Source organism: Cetorhinus maximus, chromosome 12, assembly GCF_964194155.1.
Source record: "Cetorhinus maximus chromosome 12, sCetMax3.hap1.1, whole genome shotgun sequence".
In the NCBI taxonomy this organism is placed as follows: domain Eukaryota; kingdom Metazoa; phylum Chordata; class Chondrichthyes; order Lamniformes; family Cetorhinidae; genus Cetorhinus; species Cetorhinus maximus.
Window position 1 is genome coordinate 49,790,322 of NC_135890.1, and position 27,479 is coordinate 49,817,800.

A 27,479-nucleotide genomic window follows, 5' to 3' on the forward strand; every position below is an offset into this window, starting at 1 on the left:
ATAAGATCACCTTTCATTCTGCTAAACTCCAATGAGTATAGACCCACCTGTTCAACCTTTCCTCATAAGACCATCCCTTCATCTCAGGAATCAACTTAGTGAAACTGCTTTGAACTGCTTCCAATGGAAGTATATTGCTCCTTAAATAAACAGATGGGGTTCATAGAGAAAAACGATTTTTGCTGGTTGGGAGCCCAGACCTAAGGGTATAGTCAAAAATTAGAGGCAGACCTTTCAGGAGTGACACCTAGAAATATACAAATGGTGGCAGAAGGCTGGAACTGTTTTCTGCAAATGACCATTGATGCTAGATCAGTTGTTAATTTCAAAACTGAGATTAACAGAGTTTTGTTATCCAAAGATGTTAAGAGATGTGGGGCAAAGGTTGTTTATAGGAGTTAGGCCGCCGATCAGCCATGATCTCACTGAATGATGGAACAGCGAGAGGCTAAATGGCCTCTCCTTGATCCTATATTTCTCTTTTCCTATCATGCCTGTGCCAGTGCTTTGAGAGAGCTACCCAGTTAGTCCCAGTCTTTCCCTATAGCCCTGCAATATTTTCCTTTTCAAGTATATATCCAATTCCCCTTTGAAAATTATTAGTGAATCTGTTTCAAGCACCCTCTCAGGCAGTGCATTACAGATCATAATGATTTACTACACCAGTATGTGTGAACTTCACCGAAGTTCTTCACATATACCGGCTCTCTCATGGTAAATTTCCTTTCACGACTATGCCAGTCATGTCTAGTTTTCTGGCTTCTCTGACTCCTTTCCACCTTCCCCTCTAAATTCGGCATTATTAAGCTCAATCTCGTCCTGAGACGGTGTTTCAATAATAACTCCGCGGGTGTGACATCTGTTGTTGCGTGAGGGGTAATGATAAAGAAAGTGTGCTGGCTTGGTTGCTAAGGAATCGCCAGTTAGCTTTTTCATGCCTGCCTTGAATGTTTGAACCGCCCTTTAGGCCATTCCATTTGAGGAAGGGTGGTACGGTGCGGTTCTCACATGAGCGATACCGTTGAGGCTGATAAACCATTGAAACTCAGCACTCATAAATGCCGTGCTGTTATCGGAAACGACTACTCCTGGCAGTCTGTGAATGGCAAAACTCTGACATAGTTTCTCAATTGTAGCGGCCGACGTCGGAGACTTCACCTCATATATGTCCAACCATTTTGAATGGGCATCAACAATGAGCAGAAACATTGTTCCCAGGAAAGGTCCAACGTAGTCAATGTGTAACCTCACCCAGGGTCTACCTGGCAACCCCCATGGGTGTAACGGAGCTGTCACTGGCAACTTTTGAAGTTGCTGACATTGCACTCAGAGCTTTACTAAACTTTCTATTTCGCTATCCATCCCAGGCCACCATAGATAGCTGTGTGCTATGGTCTTCATTCAGGAAATTCCTGGATGGGCACAGTGTAGTTCAATTAAAAGTGCCTCCCTTCCCTTTGGGGAAACTATCACTTGTACTCCCCACATTAAGATGCCATCCTGGCTGGTTATTTCATGTCTTCTGTTGAAGTATGATTTCATTTAATCACATACAGGCTCCTGAAACTAACCAAGTAGCATTTAATCTTGTTCTTGAGATAGGACTGATTCTCGACTTGTCTAGTCCCTGATCTGTCGAGCACATATAGCGAGGAATCTAGGAAATTTAACAGTGAAACAAGTTCCTGTGGAACTGGGATGTGCTCATCATTTTCTTGAAAAGACAAACAACTGAGGGCATCAGCATTTGCAATTTGATTGCCAGGCCTAGTTATGAAAGTGTATTCGTATGCTGCCAGAATTAAGGTCCTATTAGTATTTCTGTATCTTCTTTCTACGTGCCTTCTTCTTCCTCGAGCAGGCCTTCTTTTTGACTTCACTATTGGCCAGACTCCTCTCAGATGCAAGCTCAACTTGTTTGAGCTCAGTGGCTGAGTCTCCCAAAATGTCATTATCTGTTTGCTTCTTAGAAAATCCTGAGACTTCTGCCTCCAAAGCCTCTTTGGCTTCATTTAGCTGATTCTTCAGCTCTTCCGTCTCTTGTTTGTATTTGTTTGCTGCCCCTTGGAAAATTGAGCATTGTTGGTGTCTTCTCTGCCAACTCATTCTTCAGTTTGTTCAGAGAGATGCTAAATCCTTTCTGTTTCTCTTCATATTTTTCAAGAGGTACAAACTTTGACTTGAGGGAACCTTGTGAAGGTCTTTCAACAGGTTTTCTTTTTCTCTGTGGAGGTTGCTCACCTCATCTCAAACTCTGTCATCAAGGAGGGTCTCTTCAAGTTCCTTCTGCTGTTCTCCCAGGTTTTGGTTTAAGACAATCTGCATTTCTTCAGGTTGCTGAGTCCTTACACACTCCTTTTACAAAAGAGGAATGCTTCCGGCTTCCTTTTGAAATCTCAGTGGCCAATCAAGGTTGATTTCCCTTACCCAATTTCACCCTAGAAGGCTTGGTCCTCTGCCTCTTAATACTAACACTGGTAGCTTTGCCGATTGGCTTCCATAATGGACAGTTACTCTGCTTATGCCTTTTACTTGAATGTCTTCACCCATATATGTTTGTAGCTTCGCGGCTGTTTCTTCTAAACTTAATTGATGTTCACTATTATTCAAATATCTGAAGTTCCCCAATTACTGTAGTGGAATGTCCACTTCCATTCTAACAGGTTTGCCATTTACTTTCACTGTGATAAATATTGGTTTCGTCTTTCCAACTTTCAGATTAAACAATGAGTAAATGTCAGAATTTGTTGTTTCAGGCTCTTGTACATTGTAGATTTAATTGGGCTTCTTCTTTTGTTTACAAGCCTGCTTGAATCTTTCCTTGCACTGTCTCATCATATGTCCATTTCTGTGACAATAGAGCATTTGATTTTTTTTAAACTGCCAATCGTTAAAAGACAGATTGTTTCCACCTCTATTAAAATTATTCTTTGATTTCGCTGCTATGTTATTTTTCTTTATTCTTTGGCTAGAGTGGCCTGTTTCCTGCTTCTTGGCGGAGTCACGCTTTTTTGTGTCACTTTTGGCTGAGGTTTCCCACCCAATGTGGAGGATATCGCCATTTTGCGCACCCTGTATGACCTTTGAATCTCTTACAGCACTTTCTATGGCCAGCGCTTTCTCTGACGCCTTCTTGAAATCTAGATTCACTCCGGACAATAACCTTTTCTGAATAGTATCCTCTTTCACATTACACATTAAACAATCTCTGAGCATGTCATTCAGTCATACTGAACTCAAAATGTTCCCTTAATTGCTTCAAATTTGACACGTAGCATGCAATTGTCTCACCTGGGGATCCATTTCATGAATTAAACTTGAACCTTTGCATCATGACTGAGGGCTTGGGTTGAAAGTGACCCTTCACGAGGTCCACCAATTCATCAAAATTCTTTGAATCTGGGACACTGGGTGCTGTCAAACTTCAAATCAAGCTGCAGGTTTTGCTCCCACAAGTACTCAAGATGATTGCTCGCCTCGTCTCTTCCCCCATAATCTTGTTCACCTGAAAAAAGAACTTGAGGCATTCCATGTATTGAGACCTGAGTCTGTGACTGGTTCAAAAGGATCAGTTCTCCCAAATTGTGGCATTTTGAGAGGAGATAACTTCTTCAATTCTAATGGAGTTTGCTACTTACATTCACTGGGTGAGGTACAGTGCTGATTTCTTTTTAACTTGATTTCTTCTGTTCAATCCTGTTTTATCATCACCAGTTTGTTGTAGGGTGGTTGAGTTGTACTATTAGAAATAGAGTTGGTCTGCAGACATAACTTGTGTGGAAACATTAAGTTTATTAACAATATACTCAGCAGTAACTACACATGTGCTTTCAACTTGAACTCTATCTCTACACTGACTGAGGTAGCCCACGTTACTCTCCTATTGGCTACTACAGATCATGTGATCTTCCTTAACACGTATCCTTAAAGGTACACTGCACACTAAATAAAACCATAACTACTACAGTCTTTGTCTCAGTTGGGGTTTAAAGTCTGAGAAATTTATTTCCCAGCCAAAGCCGACCTCTAACTCACTTATTTCCAGCTTTAATTGAGGCTGGGAGTTATATGGGTGACCAACCCAATCCAAGGAGATGTTACAGCTTTAAGTATGATAATGAGGCGGCAACCCCCATTGTCATTCATATTTTCAACTTTATCTCTCGTCGATAGGGTTTCCAGTGCAAGTGAACCCAGCAGCTTCATCAAGACAAGGCCGGTGGATTCAGGAAGAAAGTGCCTTTATATTTACCTCCTGCGACTAGGTGCCTGCCTGAAGCACCTCTGCCTTCAGGCATTTGCCCCACTGGCCTTCCCCTGAAGCCTTTGATCCCGCCATGAGGCCTCCAACTTCCACACACCGACCCCACTCAGGCCCCTGACCTCTTCTCTCCCCAGCAGCCTTCACTGACTGTCTCCCTGCATGCCTGGAGACCTAATCTGTCATTCAGTCCGACTTCCATGTATGGAACGGACCATTGATGTCTCTGACACAGCTTTACAACTCCACAACACCTGGGGTCTCCCTGATTTTCTGACCAACCTGTGCCCTGAGGGTCGGGTAAGTAAAATTCCCCCCAAAATCTTCCATCCTCTTGGTCTGTATCATCAGAGTGAATGAATTTTAAGAAGCGCTTCATTGTCTGTAAAACACTTTGGGATTCCTGGGCTTCTGAACTCCCTCCCTAACAGCATTGTGGGTGTACCTACACCACATGGACCGCAGAGGTTCAAGAAGGCAGCTCACCACCACCTTCTCAGGGGCAATTAGAGATGGACAATAAATGCTGGCCCAGCCAGTGACACCCACATCCCTAAATGAATAAAAAAATCCAAGCCTCTCCCTCATCTCTCCCTGCCTACCTTCCTTGATCCTCTGTCCTTCCTGTGGCTCAGTTCCACTCTCTGCTGTGAGGAGAACACTGCAACTTCTCTCATGTCTCTGTCGCCCCGCATCCCTGCAACCATTCTAGAAAGTCTTTCCAAGGTTTTAACATCTTTTCAAGTTGTGGTGCCAAGAATTGGCACAAGTGGAATATATTTATATTTGTACAACTATTCCAGCTGGGGCCTAACCAGTGCTTTATAAAGATTTAGCATAACTTCCTGTTTTGCTACTCTGTGGAGCAGAATCTTGCCACCCAGGTCCCTTGTGCAACAGCAGGGCCATTTTTGGGTTTGAAACCTGACTCCCTGCACAGTCTGCCCAGCAGTTGCTCTGTACCAGTGCAAATCAATTGACACCCCGTCTCTGGGCTCACTGACCAGGTAGGGAGGGTGAGGAGGTGGGATAAGGCCTCCATTCTGTCAAAGAAAGCATTTCTAATTAAAGGGACCAAGGCATGTTTCAGATGTTTCAGCTGATCTTGCCTAAGGCCGGGAGGAAGAGGGCAACCTCTCTAACAGTGTGCTCTCTCCAACACGGAGACAATGGATCGAGGTAGGCATGGCAGCTGAGTTCCGTGACAAATTCAGGTGTCAAGCCCCACATGCTGACTCTCCCAGCATTCTCCTGCACAGCACTCAGGACAACACATCTTGCAGCTCCGCCTGTTACCCCCTCTCCAGGCACCTTACACCCCCATCTGAACAGCCAACATTCGCACAACTTCAGCCTACTGCCCTCCCGCATCCATGTCTGACAATCACCCTCCACAATTAATGTCCTTCCCTCCTCTCCACTCAAGCCATTATCAGCACTGACACCTCTCTGCATTTTCTCCTTGCAGGAGAAGAGTGCTCAGAATGTGGGGAGAGGCGGCAGGGGTGGGGGAGGGGTTTGGTGTGGGAGTGTGGAGGATATGGTTGGCCTTCAGCGGCAGGCACCTTGTTGGCCATTGGCAATGCGAGGCCACCTGGTCCATTGGGAAGGAGATCTTGTTCCAGACTAAAGATGTGGACAGTGATCTGTCATGAGAGCCCTAGCCTGAGGCTGTGCTGCTCAGGCACGACGAGAGAACTGATCCTCTGCCTGTAGGCCCTGTGTTGGGGATCTCACCCCCTTTCACCTGGGCCTCAGTGTCTATCCCTTCTGCCCTGTGGAAGGGCATGTGGCTGAGGAGAAAGCATCTGGTATTGCTGCTGGTGCAGTTGGCAGTGGTGTGGTCTTTGCTTTTGACTCTCATCAGAGGTGGAAGGTGGAGTTGCACAAGCTTCTCCCATGCCGCGGTGAAGGCTAGAAACAGGGAAATGCAGCTGAAGCTGAGTGAAGTGCTAAATAGGTGAAGCGCCTTCCAAGAAGTTGGCAATCATCTGTCAAGCAGTGTTAGCACTCTCTAAGAGAACAGTAGCCTCTCACCTGGCCATGACTGGAGCTCTTCAGTGATCAAAGTCTTCCCTTGTGAGTTTCACTGAAGAGGGTCTTACCCCTCGGTGAACCCAGGGACTTGCTGACAGATCGGGAAACAGGCTCCATGACTGGGAAATCGAGGATTCAGGGCTAAAGGACCTCAGAATTGGCTCCTTAACAACCTCAACAAGGTCTTCATTACTTAGCTGGCAGATCCAGGGGCATTCCCCACTCGCCTTCAATGCTGCCCTGGAAAAAACCAGAAGAGGGTGGGATCATTTTGGGATCTTGACCCACCCTCACTTTTCAGGGCTTCCTTACCCTGAACCCACCTCTGATGGACTGAAAAGATTCTGCCATGTTCTTCTGCTTATAAAGCCAAGAATCCCCTGTGCTCTTGTTCACAGTTTCCTCAGCTTTCCCTGCCATCTTTGAGGATTTATGTATGTGTGCCCTCAGGTTCCTGTACCCCTTTAAAGGTCTACCATTTCACATATGTTGCCTCTCCTCACTCTTCCCACCAAAACAACACTCTTCAAATGTCTCTGCAGTTGCTGGGTTTATCGCTCTCTCCTTTTTTGAACAGGCTGTAATATTTACAATCCCCCAGTGCTATGACACCATTCCAATATTTCATGGAGTCATAGAATGGTTACAGCATTAAAGGAGGCCAGTCAGCCCATCGTGTCCATGTCGGCTCTCTGCAAGAGCAACTCAGCTAGTCCCCCAGCTGTCACCAATAAACCCCACCTTCTTCCTGTAGCCCTGCAAATGTTTTCCCTTCAGATAATTATCCAATGCCCTTTTGAAAGCCACGGTGAATCTACGTCCACCAATTCTCAGGCAGTGCATTCCGGACCCTAACCAGAGGCTGCATTTTTTTTCCGCTGCCTTCTTTGGTTCCTTTGCCATTCACCTTAAATCAGTGTCCTCTGGCCCTTGACCCTTCTGCCAATAGGAAGAGCTTCTCGCTACCTACTCTGTCCAGATCCCTCAGGATTTTATGTACATCTGTCAAATTTCCTCTGAACCTTTTCTTCTCTAAAAAGAACAACCCCAGCTTCTCCAATCTAGCCACATAACTGACGTCCCTCATCCCGAGAACCGTTCTCCTAAATCTTCTTTGCACCCTCTCTAAAGCCTTCAAATTCTTCTGGAAATGTGGTGCCCAGAATTGGGCCGAACCAGGGTTTTATAAAGGTTTATCGTAGTCTATGCTTCTATTTATAAAGCCCAGGATCCTATATATTAATCGCTTTCTCAACCTGCCCTGCTTTCTTCAATGGTTTGTGATGATATACACATTTAAAATGGATTGGAAGAAGGTGGCCAGAGTCTGTGCAATTTCCACACTTATTTCCCTCAGCAATCTAGGACAGACCCCATTTGGACCCAGGTGACTTTTCTACTTTGAGCGCTGCTGACTTTTTAATTACACCCCCTTTATCTATTTTTATCCTGTCAAAAAGTTTCTACTACCGCCTCTTAAAAAAACAGTTTTCAAACAATCCATTTTAGTAAAAATAAAATGTCAGGCACAGCAAATGAAATGCATAGGTAAGAAAAAGGATTAAAGGATTAGGCGAATTACCTAAACAGTGAAATTTAATGTCATTCATGTGGATAGTTAAACTAATTCATGAGTTTAAAGCTACAGGGCTTCATAATTCTCACTTGGATAAACAGAATGCAGTTATTCACCTTAATTCAGCCGAGATAAATCCATTGTCATGTCTAGAAGTCACTGTAGTCATTATTTTTAAAACAGTCCCATTGCTTACTGACAAATAAGTGGGTAACTTTTACAGTTGGCAATGATATAAACTGAGTGATATCAAATTAGTCACCTATTATACAGCTCACCCAATTTTCCCTTCTGATAATTTTTATAGGAAGGAAAATTGGGCATTGTGTATGAAGGAGAGAGACTGGGCGGCTAATTCAATATTTCCTGTTCTTTGCTCAATCTTCTTCTCAAATTAAATGCTCAACATTAAAATTAGCTGCAGAAGTTAGAGAGTAAACCTTGTCTCCAGTGTCCTTAGCCCAAAAGCCATCATACTCTCCACACTTCTGAACACCAGGCAGTGGATCGATGAGGGCCATATTTAAAGGCATGGGGTCAGGGATGGTGGGGGTGGGGGGGTGGGAGGCATGGGGTCAGGGATGGTGGGGGTGGTGGGGGGGTGGTGGGGGGGAGGGGGGGTGGGGGGGGGAGGAGGGTTACGTCTGTAAAAACTTGGTTCAATTTCTCCAATTGTTGCTCTCTGAAACAATGCTGATGAATTCATACTCATTCTCTTACATGTTATCCAGCTGAATGAAAATATACCACTGGCCCCCATTTTGGTGACAAGCTCTCTGCTAGTTTAGATTCTTTAACAACAATTTCACTGAGGCAAAGTACAAGGTAGGTGAATCGCTGTCTTGTTGATAAGGATGGTGATGTTTCTCTACATTGACGAATTCTAAATATTAGCTGAATTGTGAAAAGCTAGGAGGCTCAGTGTGTAAATCTCATGCTAGAACACTGACACCAGGAAGGCCAGGTTAATAAGGCCATAAAAAAGCTAACTAAACACGAGGGCTGATTTCTGGGGTGATAGAATTGAAAAGTAGAAAAGTTATGCTAAACTTGTAACCAGTCTTGGTTAGACCATACTTGCAGAACTGTGTACTACTCTGGTCACTATATTATGAAAGCGATATAGAGGCACTGAAGAGGATGCAAAAAAAGCTTTACAAGGATAATCCTAAAATGCGATGTTTATACCTTTAAGGAAAGGACGAATAAGCTGAGGATTTCTTTTCTCTTGAAAAGAGAAGTTTGAACTGTGACCTAATAGAGGTCTTTAAAATTATGAAAGGTTTTGAAAGGGCAACAGTGGGCGGAGTTTTAGGGCCCCATCATGGTGGGGGTGGGGCTGTAAAATGTGGCGAGCTGTTCATAAGTCAATTCACTTTGGCGGGACTGTAAAATCCCACCGGTAGGAAGGGCCATAAAATTCCACCTAGTGTTTATATTTATGGGGAAAAGCAAAACTAGAGGCCATAAATATAAGATACCAAGAAATCAAATAGGGAATTCAGAAGAAACTGCCCAAAGAGAAGAGGGAGATGTGCAACTCTCTGCCACTTGAAGTGGTTAAGGCAAATAGTCTAGATGCACTTAAGGGGAGGCTAGATAAGCATATAAGGGGAAAGGGAATAAAGGGTTATGTTGATAGAGATGGATGTGGGAAGAGATGTGCATGGAGCATAAATGCCTGCATGGACTGGTTGGGATGAATGGCCTGTTTGTGCTGTATATTCTATGTAATTCTATGTTCCCAGTTCTATTCTCAGTCCTAGTTGAGTTTGCTGATCTCAGCTGCTGCAGCAGTATGGGTGCTCTCAGGACCCAGGCTGGAAACTGGACACAATTATGACCCCCATGAATAAATCACCTGCTAACACTCAATCTCAGCTCACACATACGGAATAGCAGCTTTGTTGAATGAAGAGGGTGGCAGCAATGTCAGTATAGTTCATCAGGAGGATGAAGAAAGAGCTTGCATCTACATGGTTCATAATCCATCCTCAGAACATCCTAAAGCGCTCTACAGTCAATGAATTTCCTTTTGAAATGTTATGCAGGCAAACATAAGAAAAAGAGATTTTAGTGCTAGAGAGAGAGAACAAAATGAGTTGTTTGAGGGGAGAGGGATATAAGAGGTTTTACCAGCACTTATTGTAAGCTACTGATGGTGCTGCATGATGTCCAGGATCACCTCTGTCCTTCCAACTGAGGAAGATATTGTGGATCTAGGCAGCTAACTGAGGCAGTAAGGAGCAAAACAAAAAAAAACCCTATAGATGAAAGAATCCTGCGTGTAATGAGTTCAGGCAATTTCAATCCAATTCCTGGTGGTTATAACCTCACAGCACAAAACTTCCCCTAATTTGTTACTGATTGGCATCAAATTGACAATCTTGTGCAGAGAGGAGGGTTGGTGCTGAAACTGGAAATCTATTATCCTGGTGCAGTAAGGGACACTCGCCTGAGACTGGATTTGTGGCACATTGTTAGGCCAGAGCAGAGGGAATGTTAGTCTGTTGTGCCCGGCCTGGAAGGGTTTGATGCTGACAGTGTATGTTTGAAATGAAAAGTGCTCCCTTCCCCAACACTTTGACACCCCTCATCTTGATGGGTGTAAAGTTCACATAAAAAGGAGAAAGAGGAAACAATGTAGGTAGGCCCTGCCCGTTACAAAAAACAAACAATTACATTGAGCTGGTCAAGTAAATTCATGATTACTGGAGGCATTAACAAATTATATTTGTTAAACGTTGACGGTTTGTTTTTCGTAAACTACAAGCCCATCCATGACGAATGGCTGTGAAATAGTTGTGGACATTAAAATTCCTCGCCGCCTTTTGAAATTTATTTTAACTTCAACTTTAAGTAAATTGGGATGGGCTTTCTAGTACAGCTATATAGAGAGCAACATGCGAGGTCGCATGAAGCGGCACATCACTCTTCAAAAAGGAAAAGATTGATTTAGCTGCTCCAACAAGAGGGTCTTTTTGTGTGAACTATGTTAAAATAATCAGAATTGATATTCAGGGTTGGTAGTATCTGAATGCTACCGATGGTTTGGATAAACATACCTCGGTGAAGAATGTACATACTACTGAATGTCCATCAGATTCTATCCTTCTCCCATCTTAACAAAAGACTGATGGAACCTCCACACAACCAGTGGAGATCTGGTTACCTATCATTTCTAAGAAATTTCATGGTGCTTGGTTAGGGGCAGAATTGCAGGTTGGGGATAGGGGCCAGGAGTCTCATTCCTGGCCATGGATGTGCCAGTTATGATGGCAGGCGTGCTGAGAGACCAGTGGTGGGTCACACGTCTGGCAAGTGGTCTTGACATCCATGACTACCAAAGTGGTCTTAAAAAATAAAATCCTGAATTGCTGCCTTGCTCATGGGCTGACTGGAGTTGTGATAAGGGTCTTGCAGGAAAAACTAGGCAGCTTCCTTCCTCCATGCTCCATAAGACCATAAGACATAGGAGCAGAAATTAGGCCATTCGGCCCATCGGGTCTGCTCCGCCATTCAATCGCGGCTGATAAGTTTCTCAACTCCATTCTCCTGCCTTCTCCCCGTAACCTTTGATCCCCTTACCAATCAAGAACCTATCTATCTCGGTCTTTAATACACTCAATGACCTGGCCTCCACAGCCTTCTGTGGCAATGAATTCCATAGGTTCACCACCCTCTGGCTAAAGAAGTTTCTCCTTATCTCTGTTCTAAAAGGTCTTCCCTTTACTCTGAGGCTGTGCCTCGGGTCCTAGTCTCTCCTACTAATGAAAACATCTTCCCCACGTCCACTCTATCCAGGCCTTTTAATATTCTGTAAGTTTCAATCAGATCCCCCCTCATCCTTCTAAACTCCATCGAGTATTGACCCAGAGTCCTCAAACGTTCCTCATATGTTAAGCCTTTCATTCCTGGGATCGTTCTCGTGAACCTCTTCTGGACCCTCTCCAGGGCCAACACAACCTTCTTGAGACACAGGGCCCAAAATTGCTCACAATATTCTAAATGTGGTCTGACCAGAGCCTTATAAAGCCTCAGCAGCACATCCCTGCTTTTATCTTCTAGTCCTCTCAAAATAAATGCCAACATTGCATTTGCCTTCCTAACTACCGACTCAACCTGCAAATTAACCTTAGGAGAATCCTGGACTAGGACTCCCAAGTCCCTTTGCACTCCAGATTTCTGAATTCTCTCCCCATTTAGAAAATAGCCTATGCCTCTATTCTTCCTACCAAAGTGCATGACCTCACACTTCCCCACACTGTATTCCATCTGCCACTTCTTTGCCCATTCTCCTAACCTGTCCAAATCCTTCTGCAGCCTCCCCACCTCCTCAATATTACCTGTCCCTCCACCTATCTTTGTATCATCTGCAAACTTAGCCAGGATGCCCTCAGTTCCTTCATCGAGATCATTAATGTATAAAGTGAAAAGTTGTGGTCCCAACACTGACCCCTGCGGAACTCCACTAGTCACCGGCCACCATCCTGAGAAGGACCCCCTTATCCCCACTCTCTGCATCCTGCCAGACAGCCAATCTTCTATCCATGCTAGTACCTTGCCTCTAACACCATGGGCTCTTATCTTACTGAGCAGCCTCCTGTACAGCACCTTGTCAAAGGACTTCTGGAAGTCCATGGGCAGGTGACATCCAAGAGTCCAGGCATATGGGGCAGCCAGGTGCCAAGTAGCACCTGAAATATCCTTTGTGCCTGCCAGCCCTGTGCAGGTGAGATGCCCTTCCACTGACCCCAAAAACTGTAGCAGAAGCTCAGCATTGGAGGGCATGGGCAGACACAATAAAGGTGGAACCATTGTGATTGTGTCCATCGAATTTCAGGGATCACTGCCTCTAGTTAAAGACAGATGCGCTAAAGGAATACCTTTTACATCGTGCATTGACTGCATCTCTCTCAACTCACAACTGCTGGATTAAGGCCTCGGGCCACTCACTCTGACGAAGGTCTTTTCATCACCATGTATTAGCCAGCCCACCATTAGCTGCAATGCTATGTTCTCGTTTTGAGGTGGGAAGCCTACAGGTCTCAAGCAAGCAGTTGGTCCTTAATGGCTCCAGCACTTGTGGGGTTAGCCAGAAGCACCTGCCACATGTCAACCTGGTGTACTTAGAATGGAAACAACACAACACAGGCAGGGCCTGTGAGATTAAGGCCCTGATGTTTATTGTGCTGGGGTTTCCAATTTGAGGGGAGGAATTCTAGTCACCAAATATTTTAACCCTGCACCTTGCATAGTTTCAGGGGCTTCTGTGATCGTGGGGGAATCGGGGACCATAAAAAAAGAATCCGATCACAGGCGATCATGAGGTGGTAGTAGGAAGGGTCCAATAGCATGGTGGGCAGCAGGTTAGCTTGGGGAGCCGGAGGAAGCACTTCTGCCCCTCTGGGTCCACGAGCAGTGGTGGAAGTGCAGTTACCTCCTCCACGCTAGAACCGTGTCTCCCTTTAGCTGCCGACTTTGGGGGTTTGATATTTTGTTTAACATTCCATCCGACCCAAATTCACCCATTTTTTGGAGTTAAAACTTCTCCTTAAGAGCCTTTTTTTTCATTCGTTCATCAGATGTGGGCGTCACTGGCAAGGCCAGCATTTATTGCCCATCCCTAATTGCCCTTGAGAACTGAGTGGCTTGTTAGGCCATATTAGAGGGCATTTAAGCATCAACCACATTGCTGTGGGTCTGGAGTCACATAGGCCAGACCAGGGAAGGATGGCAGATTTCCTTCCCTAAAGGGCATTAGTGAACCAGATTTTTTTTAATGACAATCGACAATGGTTTCATGGTCCTCAATAAACTTTTAATTCTAGATTTTTTTATTGATTTCAAATTTCATCATCTGCCATGGTGGGATTCAAACCTGGGTCCTCAGAGCATTACCCTGGGTCTCTGGAATACTAGTCCAGTGACAATACCACTACACCACTGCCTCCCCTGGCAAACAGAAATAGATGATGGGTTGCAGGGGGAGGCAAAGGAAAGGACAATGAGGTAGAGGAGAAGGGAAAACAGATATATAAGGGGCATCGGCTGATTGGTATTAGAACCAGAAAGCATCAAATATTTCTTTGAAACTGTCTGATAATCCAAGTAATTGAAAGAATGAAGGAACTTGCATTTATTTAATGCCTTTTCCAACTGCAGGACATCCCAAAACATTTTACAGCCAATGGAGTGCTTCTGAAATGTAGTTGCTGTTGCAATGTGGCAGCCAGTTTGTATGCAGCAAGATGATAATGACCATATAATCTGTTCTAGACAGCACCACTGACAGTGCAGCACTCCCTCAGCACCACACTGAAGTGCCAGCCCGGATCTTGTGTTGAAGTTTCTGGAGTAGAAGCTATAACGTCTGATCCAGCAGTGGGGATGCTACCACCGAGCCATGGGCTGACACCAGATTCTTGAGTTCAATTGAATCTGGACTCTTCCTCAGGCAATTGCATATGTCATGCCTGTCACCCCATTTCTTTTGTTTCTGCTTTCTGGGTTCAACAGTTGGCACTGGCCTTGTCAGGAGGTCCTAGTAAAGTGAGGCATTCCGTCTTTGTTGGGAAGGGGAAGGCAGTTGATTATGTCTGCCTTTTGCTGTTCCTAGTTAATTGTGCAGTGGCAATGCTCACAGTTGTGTGAGAAATCAGATTCTAACCATTTCACCTTCCCCCTGGCAGGGCTGGTCTCGAAAATTAAAAATAGCAGAAAAAAAGAAAGACTTGCACTTTTCACACTCAGGGCATGCCAAAGCACTTCACGGTCAATTAAGTAGTTAAAAAAGCCTAGACTCTGGTGTAACGTGGGAAAGGTGGCAACCAATTTCCATACAGCAAGATTCCACAAACAGCAAAGAGATAATAAGAAAATAATATCTTTTATTTAGTGGTGTTGGTTGCAGGATAAATGTTGCCAAGGATGCTGGGGAGAGCTCATCTGCTTTTCTTTAAACCGTGCCATGGGACCTTTAATATTCACCTGACAGAAGGGTAAATTGTTGTTTTTACAGAGTAAGCCTTTCTGAAAGGTATCAATTTCCTCACAATTCATAGAGATGGTACCATGCCTACCCATGAACTTTTGTAAATGAAGCCAATTAATGTGGTTAAGCTTGCTGCACGAAAACCACATAATAACTTGTGTTCATGTCACCCACCATACATAACTAAGAGCCATCAAATATTGTTTGCTTTCCCTGCACTGCTGCATTTTAATATGCTGTTGTGTTGTGGGCAGTCAAATAATATATCATCTAATATCAATACAATATATTAAATATTTGATATATTGTGTCACCCCATTAATCAACCTGCAAACTGATTGTTGCTCCCAATTAATCGTTTGAAAAAAAAAATCTGTATTTGTTGCACATCTCGTAAAAGCTGCAGCTGCAGATTAAAAAAATATTCGTTCTTTCTTGCATCTCCCCTGAGGCTGATGGACTTCTTTCAAAGTAGGACATTTCTATCAGATGGCATTAACCATAAAATCCCCCCATTTCAAGTCTATGATATCCTGAAGGACAACAGCTCATTTCATTTCTTATCGGGAAATCAGGCATATCACTCATATTTCCTGAATCAAATGACATTTGCAGAAAATTGATTTGAGCCAAAAATGAGGTTTCCTATCCACAGACTCCAATTAGTTCAAAAGTGGTTTCTGATGAAAATTTCTGAAATGGACAGAGCTCAAAGAAATGCTTCTTTTTGCCTTCGCTCCACACTGGCTGCAGTCTGGGAGCCCTATCAACCAGTATAAATCTTTAATTTTACTGATCAGCATTACTGCTGAAATACTTTCAGATCTTTTCCACCCTCCGCTTTTCATCCCAGCAGCCCGAGTACTCCAGGGGGAATGCACTCAATCATTTGCTCCCTAAGTACGCAAAATTAGCTGCTTATCTGTTGATCTTCTTACATGATCCAATAAAAATCCTTTCTGTGTGTCCAAGGCCACATCTTTCAGAGGAACAGCAAAGCAGACCGAGACTCCTTACCCGTACACATGGGGCTAATGCCTAATTAAATTGCTCTCAAAGGCAATAAAGGATGAGATTCTTTCTTTTCTGTTTCCCCTGTCAGGCATTTAATTCAGTGGAGAGTTGTGGAACCCTTTTTGTCTTTTCAAAACCACCCTTAATCTGTTTATTCCGTGAGGGCACCTTATTTCAAAAAATATACCTAAACAAACACAGGTAGAAGCAGTTTCATTTTTATTGCTGGTTGCGTACTTCGATTCTTTTTTTCCCTAACAGCTGAACTGCATCTTTCTTTTTCAGATGTGTTCCTCAATGCATCTTGTGTCTTTTTTTTTCCCACAGATTAATGAGCGAGGCATGGGAAATTAGGATGAGTTCTGCCTGTTAATGCAGCTTCAGAAAGGTACTGAGTGACTATTGCTCACCATCACTGCTGGCTGGTATTGATTGCACTTGGGCCACTTGGGACCTGCTTCCGACTGTTAACTTCGTGCCTCTCCTGGAGTTCTGAGGGTCTACAGAACAAGAGACCAGAAGCAAATCTCAAACAAGGTCTATGAAAAGCCTATCAATTAGGCTTTGAAGGTCAGAGAAAAGTTTTTTTTTCTCCCCCTACTGCAGCATCCAGCGTTCACCCCCTCCAAAACCAAAACACATCTGAAGACGCCATTCAATTAAGTATCTTCCAGCTCCAGCTGGTTCCTATGTGAAAGGTCACGGGAGACAGGGAGCCTGTGAAACAGAGAGACTACCATTTCTAATGATACCCATTGGTCAATCACTTCCTAAACCGTGACAGATGCCCCAGAGCATCATTGTGGTCGAGAGGAATCGATCTGCTAAAAAATTATAATGATAACCTGAAGATATAATGTCAGACAGCACTGTCCCTAATGGTTGACATTCAAGCAGGTAGCACCATGGAGCAATGGTGAATTATAAAGCCTCTTGCTGGCAGGGATGATGTCGCCTGATCATTATGCAGCTAATGGGGCACTCATGTCTCAACACAATGATATAAATTATGTCACTTTATGTCAAACGCTGTAAAATTACAGATAGTCGTCTGAGCACTGTTACCTCTACAGAACTGCTGTGCAATGGTTGGGCCGGGAGTGCTTAATGTAAATATATGCCATTTGAGTGATATAAATGCGCGTATAATTGAAGGAGTGGGATAAACGAGGTAACGATCATGCCCTGTTTATGATCTTAACCTTCCCTGCTGAGGGCTAAATTCTATTTCAATGGGCCTCAAAGCATTTTAGATTGTAGTGTCCGTATGTCAGGGCTTGTTACACTGCCCACCATTCTCAGTCATGCATTGTGTTCTATCTTTGTTTATGCCTCAAAGTGATTTGTGTCTATGTAACATATGGATTTTGACACTAGTCATGAAGATACTTAGTAACAAGTGGATGAAATCTCAAGACCAGAGCTTATGCCTGGTTCCATTCTGCTAGGAATAAATAATGAGGCAGAGTTAAAACAAATGACTTGCAAATTAAATTTTTCTGCCCATTAGAAATCAATTAGAGAATTTGGCGATAGGAGTATGATAGAATTTAACAAATGAATATGCATTTTTAAGATATGGTAATAGATTTATTAATTAACTGAATAATTATTATTTGTAAGGATGTATTGATTACATATGTGAATGATATATGAATAGCGGACAACTAAGATGAAAAGGTATTAAATGACACAAGTGAACAGTATCTCTGCTCTGGTCGGTGACCATGAACTGGATCTGTGCTCTTTGGTCAGTGATAGCGAATGGTATCTGTATTCTCTCGTCAGTGGCAGTGAAAGGGGTCTATATTCTGATCAGTGACAGAGAACGGGATTTATGCTCTCTGGCCAGTGTCAGTGAACAGCATCTGTGCTCTCTGGTCAGTGACAGTGAACAGGATCTGTACTCTGGTCAGTGACAGTGAACAGGATCTGTACTCTGGACAGTGACAGTGAACAGGATCTGTACTCTGGTCAGTGACAGTGAATGGGATTTGCACTCTGATCACTGAAAGTGATCTTGACTCATACTCTGGCCACTGACAGTGCACAGAATTTATACTCTGGTCACTGACAGCGAACGGGATCTGCACTCTCTGGTCAGTGACAGTGAACAGGAACTGTACTCTGGTCAGTGACAGTGAACGGGATTTATACTCTGCTCAGTGACAGTGAACCCAATTTATACTCTGGACACTGACAGAGAAAGGGATTTATACTCTCTGGTCAGTGACAGTGAACAGGATTTATCTTCTGCTCAGTGACAGTGAACAGGATCTTTACTCTCTGGTCAGTGACAGTGAATGGGATCTGTTCTCTCTGGTCAGTGACAGTGAACGGGATCTGTACTCTCTGATCACTGACAGTGGACAGAATTTATACTCTGGTCGCTGACAGTGAATGGGATCTGTAGGCTCTGGTCAGTAACAGTGAACAGGGTCTGTACTCTGGTCATTGCCAGTGAACTGAATGTATACTCTGGTCAATGACAGTGAGCAGGATTTATATTCTGGACACTGACAGTGAATGGGATCTGCACTCTCTGGTCAGTGTCAGTGAACAGGATCTGTACTCTGGTCAGTGACAGTGAACAGGATCTGCACTCTGGTAAGTGACAGTGAATGGGGTTTGTGCTGCGAACGCGATTCATACTCTGGTCATAGACAGTGAGTGGGGTCTGTTGTCTCTGGTCAGTGACAGTGAACGGGCTCTGCACTTTCCTGTCAGTGACAGTGAACGGGATATGTACCGTGGTCAGTGACAGTGAGTGGTATGTGTACTCTGTTCAGTAACAGTGAATGGGATTTACTCTCTGGTCAGAGACAGTGAATGGAATCTGAACTCTGGTCACTGACAGTGAACGGGATTTGTGCTCTGATCACTGACAGTGAACGTGATTTAAATTCTGGTCACGGACAGTGAATGAGATCTGTTCTCTCTGGTCAGGGATAGTGAATGGGCTCTGGGCACTCCGGTCAGAGACAGTTAATGGGATATGTGCTGTGGCCAGTGACAGTGAATGGTATCTGTACTCTGGTCAGTGACAGTGAAGGGGATTTTTTACTCTGGTCAGTGGCATTGAAGGGGATCTTTACTCTGGCTTGTGATAGTGAACGTGATCTGTACTCTGGTCGGTGACAGTGAATGGGATCTGTACTCTGGTCAGTGACACTGAATGGGATTTGTACTCTGGTCAGTGACAGTGAATGGGATCTGTAATCATGTAAGTGACAGTGAACAGGATTTTTACTCTGGTCAGTGACAGTGAAGGGGATCTTTACTCTGGCCCGTGACAGTGAATGGGATATGTACTCTGGTCAGTGATAGTGAAAGGGATCTGCACACTCTGGTCAGTGACAGTGAAGGGGGTCTTTATTCTGGCCAGTGACAGTGAGCGAGATCTGTACTCTGGTCAGTGGCCGTGAATGGGGTATGTTCTGTTTTCAGTGAGAGTGAATGGAATCTGTACTCTCTGGTCAGTGACATTAAATGGGATCTGTACTGTGGTCAATGACAGTGAGAGGGACCTGTAATCTGGACAGTGACAGTGAATGGGATTTGTGCTCTGATCACTGACAGTGAACGGGATTTACAGTCTGGTCACTGACAGTAAATGGGATCTGAACTATCTGTTCAGTCACAGTGAACGGGCTCTGTATTCTCTGGTCAGTGAACGGATATGTACTCTGGTCAGTGACAGTGAATGGGATCTGAAATGTCTGGTCAGTGACAGTGAATGGGATTTGTGCTTTGATCGCTGATAGTGAATGGGATTTATACTCTGGTCAGTGACAGTGAAGGGGGCCTTTAATTGGCCAGTGACAGTGAACGTGATCTGTACTCTATGGTCAGTTTCAGTGAACGGGATCTGTACTCTTGTAAGTGACAGTGAAGGGGGTCTTTATTCTGGCCAGTGACAGTGAGCGAGATCTGTATTCTGGTCAGTGACAGTGAATGGGGTATGTTCTGTTTTCAGTGAGAGTGAATGGAATCTGTTTTCTCTGGTCAGTGACAGTGAACGGGGTCTGTACTCTGGTCAGTGACAGTGATCAGGATTTATACTCTGGTCAGTGACAGTGAATGGGATCTGTACTCTGTCAGTGACAGTGAACGGGATTTATACTCTGGTCAGTGACAGTGAAGGGGGTCTTTAATTGGCCAGTGATAGTGAACCTGATCTGTACTCTGGTTGGTGACAGTGAATGGGATCTGTACTTTGTGGTCAGTTTCAGTGAACGGGATCTGTACTCTTGTAAGTGACAGTGAAGGGGATATTTACTCTGGTTCATGTCAGTGAATGTGATATGTACTCTGGTAGGTGATAGTGAAAGGGAGTTGTCCTCTGGTCAGTGACAGTGAACGGGATCTGCGCTCTGGTCAGTGACAATGAGCAGGATTTATACTCTGATCAGTGACAGTGAAGTGGATCTGTACTCCGGTCAGTAAATGTGAAGGGGGTTTATACTCTGGTCAGTGACAGTGAACAGGATCTGTACTCTGAGTTGGTGACAGTGAACGGGATATGTACTTTCTGTCAGTGACAGTGAAAGGGATCTGTTATTTCTGGTCAGTTATAGTGAACAGGCTCTGTACTCTTTGGTCAGTGACAGTGAACGGGATATGTTTTCTCATCAGTGACAGTGAACAGGATTTATACACTGGTCACTGACAGTGAACGGGATTTGTACTCTGGTCAGTGAGAGTGAATCGGATCTGTACTCTGGTCACTGACAGTGAACGGAATCTGTACTCTGGTCATTAACACTGAATAGGATCTGTACTCTGGTCAGTGACAATGAAGGGGATCTGTACTCTCTGGTCAGTGACAGTGAATGGGATTTGTGCTCTGATCACTGATAATGAATGGGATTTGTAGCCTGGTTGGTGACAGTGAGTGGGATCTGTACCCTGCTCACTGACAGTTCACGGGATCTTTCATGTCTGGTCAGCAACAGTGAACAGGATCTGTAATCTGGTTGGTGACAGTGAATGTGATTTGTGCTCTGATCATTGATAGTGAATGCGATTTATACTCTGGTCACGGACAGCGAATGGGATCTGTATGCTCTGGTCAGTTACAGTGAAGGGAGTCTTTACTCTGACCTGTGATAGTGAAACTGGTCTTTACTCGGGCCCGTGACAGTGAATATGGTATGTACTCTGGTTGGTGATAGTGAAAGGGAGTTGTCTTCTGGTTGGTGACAGTGAACGGGATCTGCAGTCTCTGGTCAGTGACAGTGAAGAGGATCTGTAACCTGGTCAGTGACAGTGAAGGGGGTCTTTACTCAGGCCGGTGTCAGTGAACGGGATCTGTACTCTGGTCAGTGACAGTGAACGTGATCTGTACTCTGTGGTCAGTTTCAGTGAATGGGATCTGTACTCTTGTAAGTGACAGTAAACGAGTTCTGTACTCTGTGGTCAGTGACAGTGAACAAGATTTTTACTCTGGTCAGTGACAGTTAAGAGGATCTGTATTCTGGTCAGTGACAGTGAACAGGATTTATACTCTGGTCAGCGGCAGTGAATGGGATCTGTTCTCTGGTCATTGACAGTGGATGGGATCTGTACTCTGGTCAGTGACAGTGAACAGGATTTGTACTCTGCTCACTGACAGTTCACGGGATCTTTAATGTCTGGTCAGTGACAGTGAACAGGATCTGTAATCTGGTTGGTGACAGTGAATGGGATTTGTGCTCTGATCATTGTTAGTGAATGCGATTTATACTCTCTGGTCAGTGACAATGAACGGGACCTGTACTCTCGTCAGTGACAGTGAACGAGATCTTGACCCTCCGGTCAGTGACTGTGAAGGGGATCTTTACTCTGGCCAGTGACAGTGAATGGGATCTGTACTCTGGTCGGTGTTAGTGAAAGGGAGCTATCCTCTGGTTAGTGACACTGAACGGGATCTGTATGCTCTGGTCGGTGACAGTGAACGGGATCTGTAATCCTGTAAGTGACAGTGAACAGTATTTTTACTCTGGTCAGTGACAGTGAAGGGGATATATACTCTGAAACAAAAATAAAAATAAAAATAGCTGGAAAAACTCAGCAGGTCTGACAGCATCTGCGGAGAGAGAAATACAGTTAACTTTTCAAGACCCTTCCAAGGTATATATACTCTCGTCAGTGATACTGAAATGGAGCTGTCCTCTGGTCACTGACAGTGAACAAGATCTGTACTCTGGTCATGACAGTGAATGTGATTTGTGCTCTGATTTCTGATAGTGAACACGATTTATACTCTGTTCAGTGACAGTGAATGGGATCTGTACTCTGGTTGGTGACAGTGAATGGGATCTGTTCTCTGGTCAGTGACAGTGAACGTGATCTGTAATCCTGTAAATGACAGTGAACAAGATTTTTACTCTGGCCCGTGTCAGTGAATGGGATATGTACTCCGGTCGGTGATAGTGAAAGGGAGCTGACCTCTGGTCAGTGACAGTGAACAGGCTCAGTACTTTCTGGTCAGTGACAGTGAACGGGATATGTACTCTTGTCATGACAGTGAAGGGGATTTTCCCCCTGATTACTGATAGTGAACGGGATTTATACTCTGGGCAAGGACAGTGAATCGGATCTGGACACTCCGGTCAGTGACAGTGAACGGGATATGTATTCTGGTCAGTGACAGTGGACTGGACCTGTACCTTGGTCGGTGACAGTGAATGGGATTTATGCTCTGGTCATGGACAGTGAATGGGATCTGTTCTCTCTTGTCAGTGACAGTTAACAGGCTCTGCACTCTCCAGTCAGTTACAGTGAACGGGATATGTATTGTGGTCAGTGACAGTGAATGGGATCTGTGCTCTGGCCACTGACAGTGAAGGGGATTTATACTCTGGTCAATGACAGTGAACGGGATCTGTATCCTGGTCATTGACAGTGATTGGGATTTGTACTCTGATCACTGATAGTGAACAGTATTTATTCTCTGGTCAGTGACAGTGAACGGGCTCTGGGCACTCCGGTCTGTCACAGTGAACGGGATATGTACTGTGGTCACTGACAGTGAATGGGATATATACTCGGGTCCGTGATAGTGAACAGGATATGCTCTCTGTTCAGTGGCAGTGAAGGTGATCTTTATTCTGGCCAGTGACAGTGAATGGAATTTGTACTCTGGTCAGTTACAGTGAATGGGATCTGTAATATCTGGCCAGTGACAATGAACAGGATTGTTACTCTGGTTAGTGACAGTTAAGGGGATCTGTACTCTGGTTGGTGACAGTTAAGGGGATCTATACTCTGGTCAGTGACAGTTAAGGGGATCTGTACTCTGCTGAGTGACAGTTAAGGGGGTCAGTATTCTGCTCAGTGACAGTGAGTGGGACCTGTATCCTGGCAGTGACAGTGAATGGGATTTGTACTCTCTGTTCAACGGCAGTGAACAGGCTCTGTGTTCCCTGGTCAGTGGCAGTGAACGAGATATGTATTGTGGTCAGTGACAGTGAGTGGGATCTGTACTCTGGTCATTGACAGTGAAGGGGATTTATACTCTGGTCATTGACAGTGAATGGATTCTGTGCTCTGATCACTGATAGTGAACAGGATTTATACTCTAGTCACTGACAGTGAATGGGATCTGTACTCTCTGTTCAGTAACAGTGAATGGGATCTGTACCCTCTGGTCAGTGACAGTGAATGGGATCTGTACCCTCTGGTCAGTGACAGTGAATGGGATCTGTACTCTCTGTTCAGTGACAGTGAATGGGATCTGTACTCTCTGGTCAGTGACAGTGAATGGGATCTGTACTCTCTGGTCAGTGGCTGTGAACTCGTTATGTATTCTGGTCACTGACAGTGCACAGGATCTCTACTTCCTGGTCAGTTACAGTGAGCGGGATCTGTACTCTGGTCAGTGACATGGAAAAGGATTTGTGCTCTGGTCACTGACAATGAAGGGGATTTATAACCTGGTCGTGACAGTGAACGGGATCTGTACTCTGGTCACTGACAGTGACGCGAGTTTATACTCTGGTCACTGACAGCGAACGCAACTTATGCTCTGGTTAGTGACAGTGAAGGGGATCTGTACTCTGGTTTGTGACATTGAGGGGATCTGCACTTTGGTCACTGACACTGAATAGGATCTGTACTCATTGGTCAGTGGCAGTGAGTGGGATCAGTACTCTGGTCAGTGACAGTGAAGGAGATTTATACTCTGTTCACTGAGCGTGAACAGGATCTGTACTCTGGTCACTGACAGTGAATGGGACTTGGCTCTGATCACTGATAGTGAACGGGATTTCTATTCTGGTCACGACAGTGAATGGGGTTACTTTATGGTAAGTGACAGTGAAAGGGCTCTGTACTATCTGGTCAGTGACAGTGAATGGGATATGTACTCAGGCCAGAAACAGTTAACAGGATTTATACTCTGGTCACTCACAGTGAACGGGATCTGTCCTCTTAGGTCAGTGACAGTAACCTGGATCTGTACTCTCTGGTCAGTGACCGTGAACGTGATTTGTGCTCTGCTCACTGACAGTGAACGGAATTTATACTCTGGTCACTGACAGTGAATGCGATATGCGCTCTGGCCAATTACAGTGAAGGGTATTTATAGTCTGGTTAGTGACAGTGAATGGGATCTGATCTCTGGTCACTGACAGTGAATGGGATTTATACTCTGGTCACTGACAGTGAATGGAATTTATACTCTGGTCACTGACAATGAACGCAATCTATACTCTGTTCAGCGACAGTGAAGTTGTTCTGTACTCTGGTCAGTAACAATGAACAGGATTTATACTCTGGTCAGTTACAATGAAGGGGATCTGTACTCTGGTCAGTGATAGTGAAGAGGATATGAAATCTGGTCACTGACAGTGAACGGGATCTGTGCTCTGGTCAGCGACAGTGAAGGCCATTTATACTCTGGTCACTGACAGTTAATGCGATTTATACTCCGGTCACTGACAGTGATGGTATCTGCAATCTCTGGTCAGTGACAGTGAACGAGATCTGTGCTCTCCGGTCAGTGACAGTGAACGCGATCTGTGCTCTGGTTACTTACAGTGAAGGGTATTTATACCCTGGTTAGTGACAGTGAATGGGACCTGATCTCTGGTCACTGACAGTGATTGGGATTTACACGCTGGTCACTGACAATGAACGCAATTTATACTCTGTTAAGCGACAGTGAACCCGATTTATACTCTGGACTCTGACAGTGAACAGGATTTATACTCTCTGGTCAGTGGTAGTGAACAAGACTTATACTCTGCTCAGTAACAGTGAAGGGGATCTGTACCCTGGTCAGTGACAGTGAAAGGGGACCTGTACTCTGGTCAGTGATAGTGAAAGAGATCTGAAATCGGGTCACTGACATTGAACAAGATTGTACTCTCTGGGCGATGACAGTTAACGGGATCTGCACTCTCTTGTCAGTGACTGTGAATGGGATATGTACTCTGGTCAGTGACAGTGAATGGGATTTGTGCTCTGATCACTGCCAGTGAAAGGAATTTATTCTCTGGTCACTGATAGTGAATGGGATTTGTAATCTCTGGTCAGTGACAGAGAGTAGGATTTATTCTCTGGACACTGGCAGCGAATGCAATTTATACTCTGGTCATGGACAGTGAATGGGATCAGTCCTCTCTGCTCAGTGACATTGAACGGGCTTTGTACTATCTGGTCAGTGACAGTGAATGGGATTTCTACTCTGGTCACTGAGAGTGAATGGGATCTGTGCTCTCTGGTCAGTGACAGTAAACAGGATCTGTACTCTCTGGTCAGTGATAGTGAACGATATTTATACTCTGGTCACTGTCAGTGAACGGGATCTGTGCTCTCTGGTCAGCGACAGTGAAGGCCATTTATACTCTGGTCACTGACAGTAAATGCGATTTATACTCTGGTCACTGACAGTGACGGGATCTGCAATCTCTGGTCAGTGACTGTGAAAGGGATCTGTACTCTGGTCAGTGACAGTGGCCGCGATGTATACTCTGGTCAGTGACAGTAAACAGGATTTATACTCTGGACACTGGCAGTGATCGTGATTTATACTCTGGTCGCTGACCATGAACGGGATCTCTACTCTCTGGTCAGTGATGGTGAAAAGTATCTGCCTTCTGGTCACTGACAGTGAATGGGTTCTGTGCTATCTGGCCAGTGACAGTGAACAGGATTTATACACTGGTCAGTGACAGTAAACAGGATTTATACTCTGGACACTGGCAGTGAACGTGATTTATATTCTGGTCACTGACCGTGAACGGGATCTGTACTCTCTGGTCAGTGATGGTGAGCAGGATCTGTACTCTGATCTTTGAAAGTGAATGGGATTTGTGCTCTGATCACTGACAGTGAACAGAATTTACACTCTAGTCACTGACAGTGAATGGGATCTGCACCCTCTGGTCAGTGATAGTGAAAGGATCTTTACACTGGTCAGTGACAGTGAACACAATCTGTACTCTGGTCGGTGACAGCTTATGGTATATGTACTCTGGTCAGTGACAGTGAAAGCGATTTATACTCTGGTCAGTGAGTGTGAACGGATTTGTCCTCTCTTCAGTGACAGTGAGCGGGATCTGTACTCTGGTCGGTGACAGTGAATGGGATTTTTGCTCTGATGACTGAAAGTGAACAGGATTTATACTCTGGCTGCTGATATTGAATGGGATATATGCTCTCTGTTCAGTGACAGTGAATGGGATCTGTACTCTGGTCAGTGACAGTGAATGGGACCTTTTCTTTGGCCAGTTGCATTGAATGGGATCTGTACTCCGGTCACTGACAGTGACGTGGATCCGTACTCTCCTCAGTGGCAATGAGCGGGATATGTACTCTGGTCAGTGACAGTGAACGGGTTCTGTACTCAAGTTGGTGACAGAGAAGGGGGTTTATACTCTGGTTAGTGACTGTGAACTGGATCTGTATGCTGGTCACGTACAGTGAATGGGATTTGTGCTCTGATTACTGATAGTGAGTGGGATTTATACTCTGGGCATGGACAGTGAATGGGATTTGTAGTCTCTGGTCAGTGATAGTGAACGGGCTCTGGGCAGTCCGGTCAGTGACAGTGAACGAGATATGCACTGTGGTCAGTGACAGTGAAAGGTATCTGTGCTCTGGTCACTGACAGTGAAGGGGATATATACTCTGGTCAGTGACAGTGAACAGGAGTTATACTCTGGTCATTGACAGTGAAGGGGATCGGTACTCTGACCATTCATCGTGAACAGGATTTAGACTCTGGTCCATGTCAGTGAACGGGATCTGTGCTTTGATCACTGACAGTGAATGAGATTTATACTCTGGTCACTGACAGTAAATGGGATCTGTACTCGCTGGTCAGTGACAGTGAACGAGATATGTATTCTGGTCAATGACAGTGAATGGGATCTGTAATCTGGCCAGTGACGGTGAACAGGATCTGTACTCGCTGGTCAGTGACAGTGAACGAGATATGTATTCTGGTCAATGACAGTGAATGGGATCTGTAATCTGGCCACTGACAGTGAACGGGATCTGTACTCTCTGGTCAGTGACAGTGAACGAGATATGTATTCTGGTCAATGACAGTGAATGGGATCTGTAATCTGGCCACTGACAGTGAACGGGATCTGTACTCTCTGGTCAGT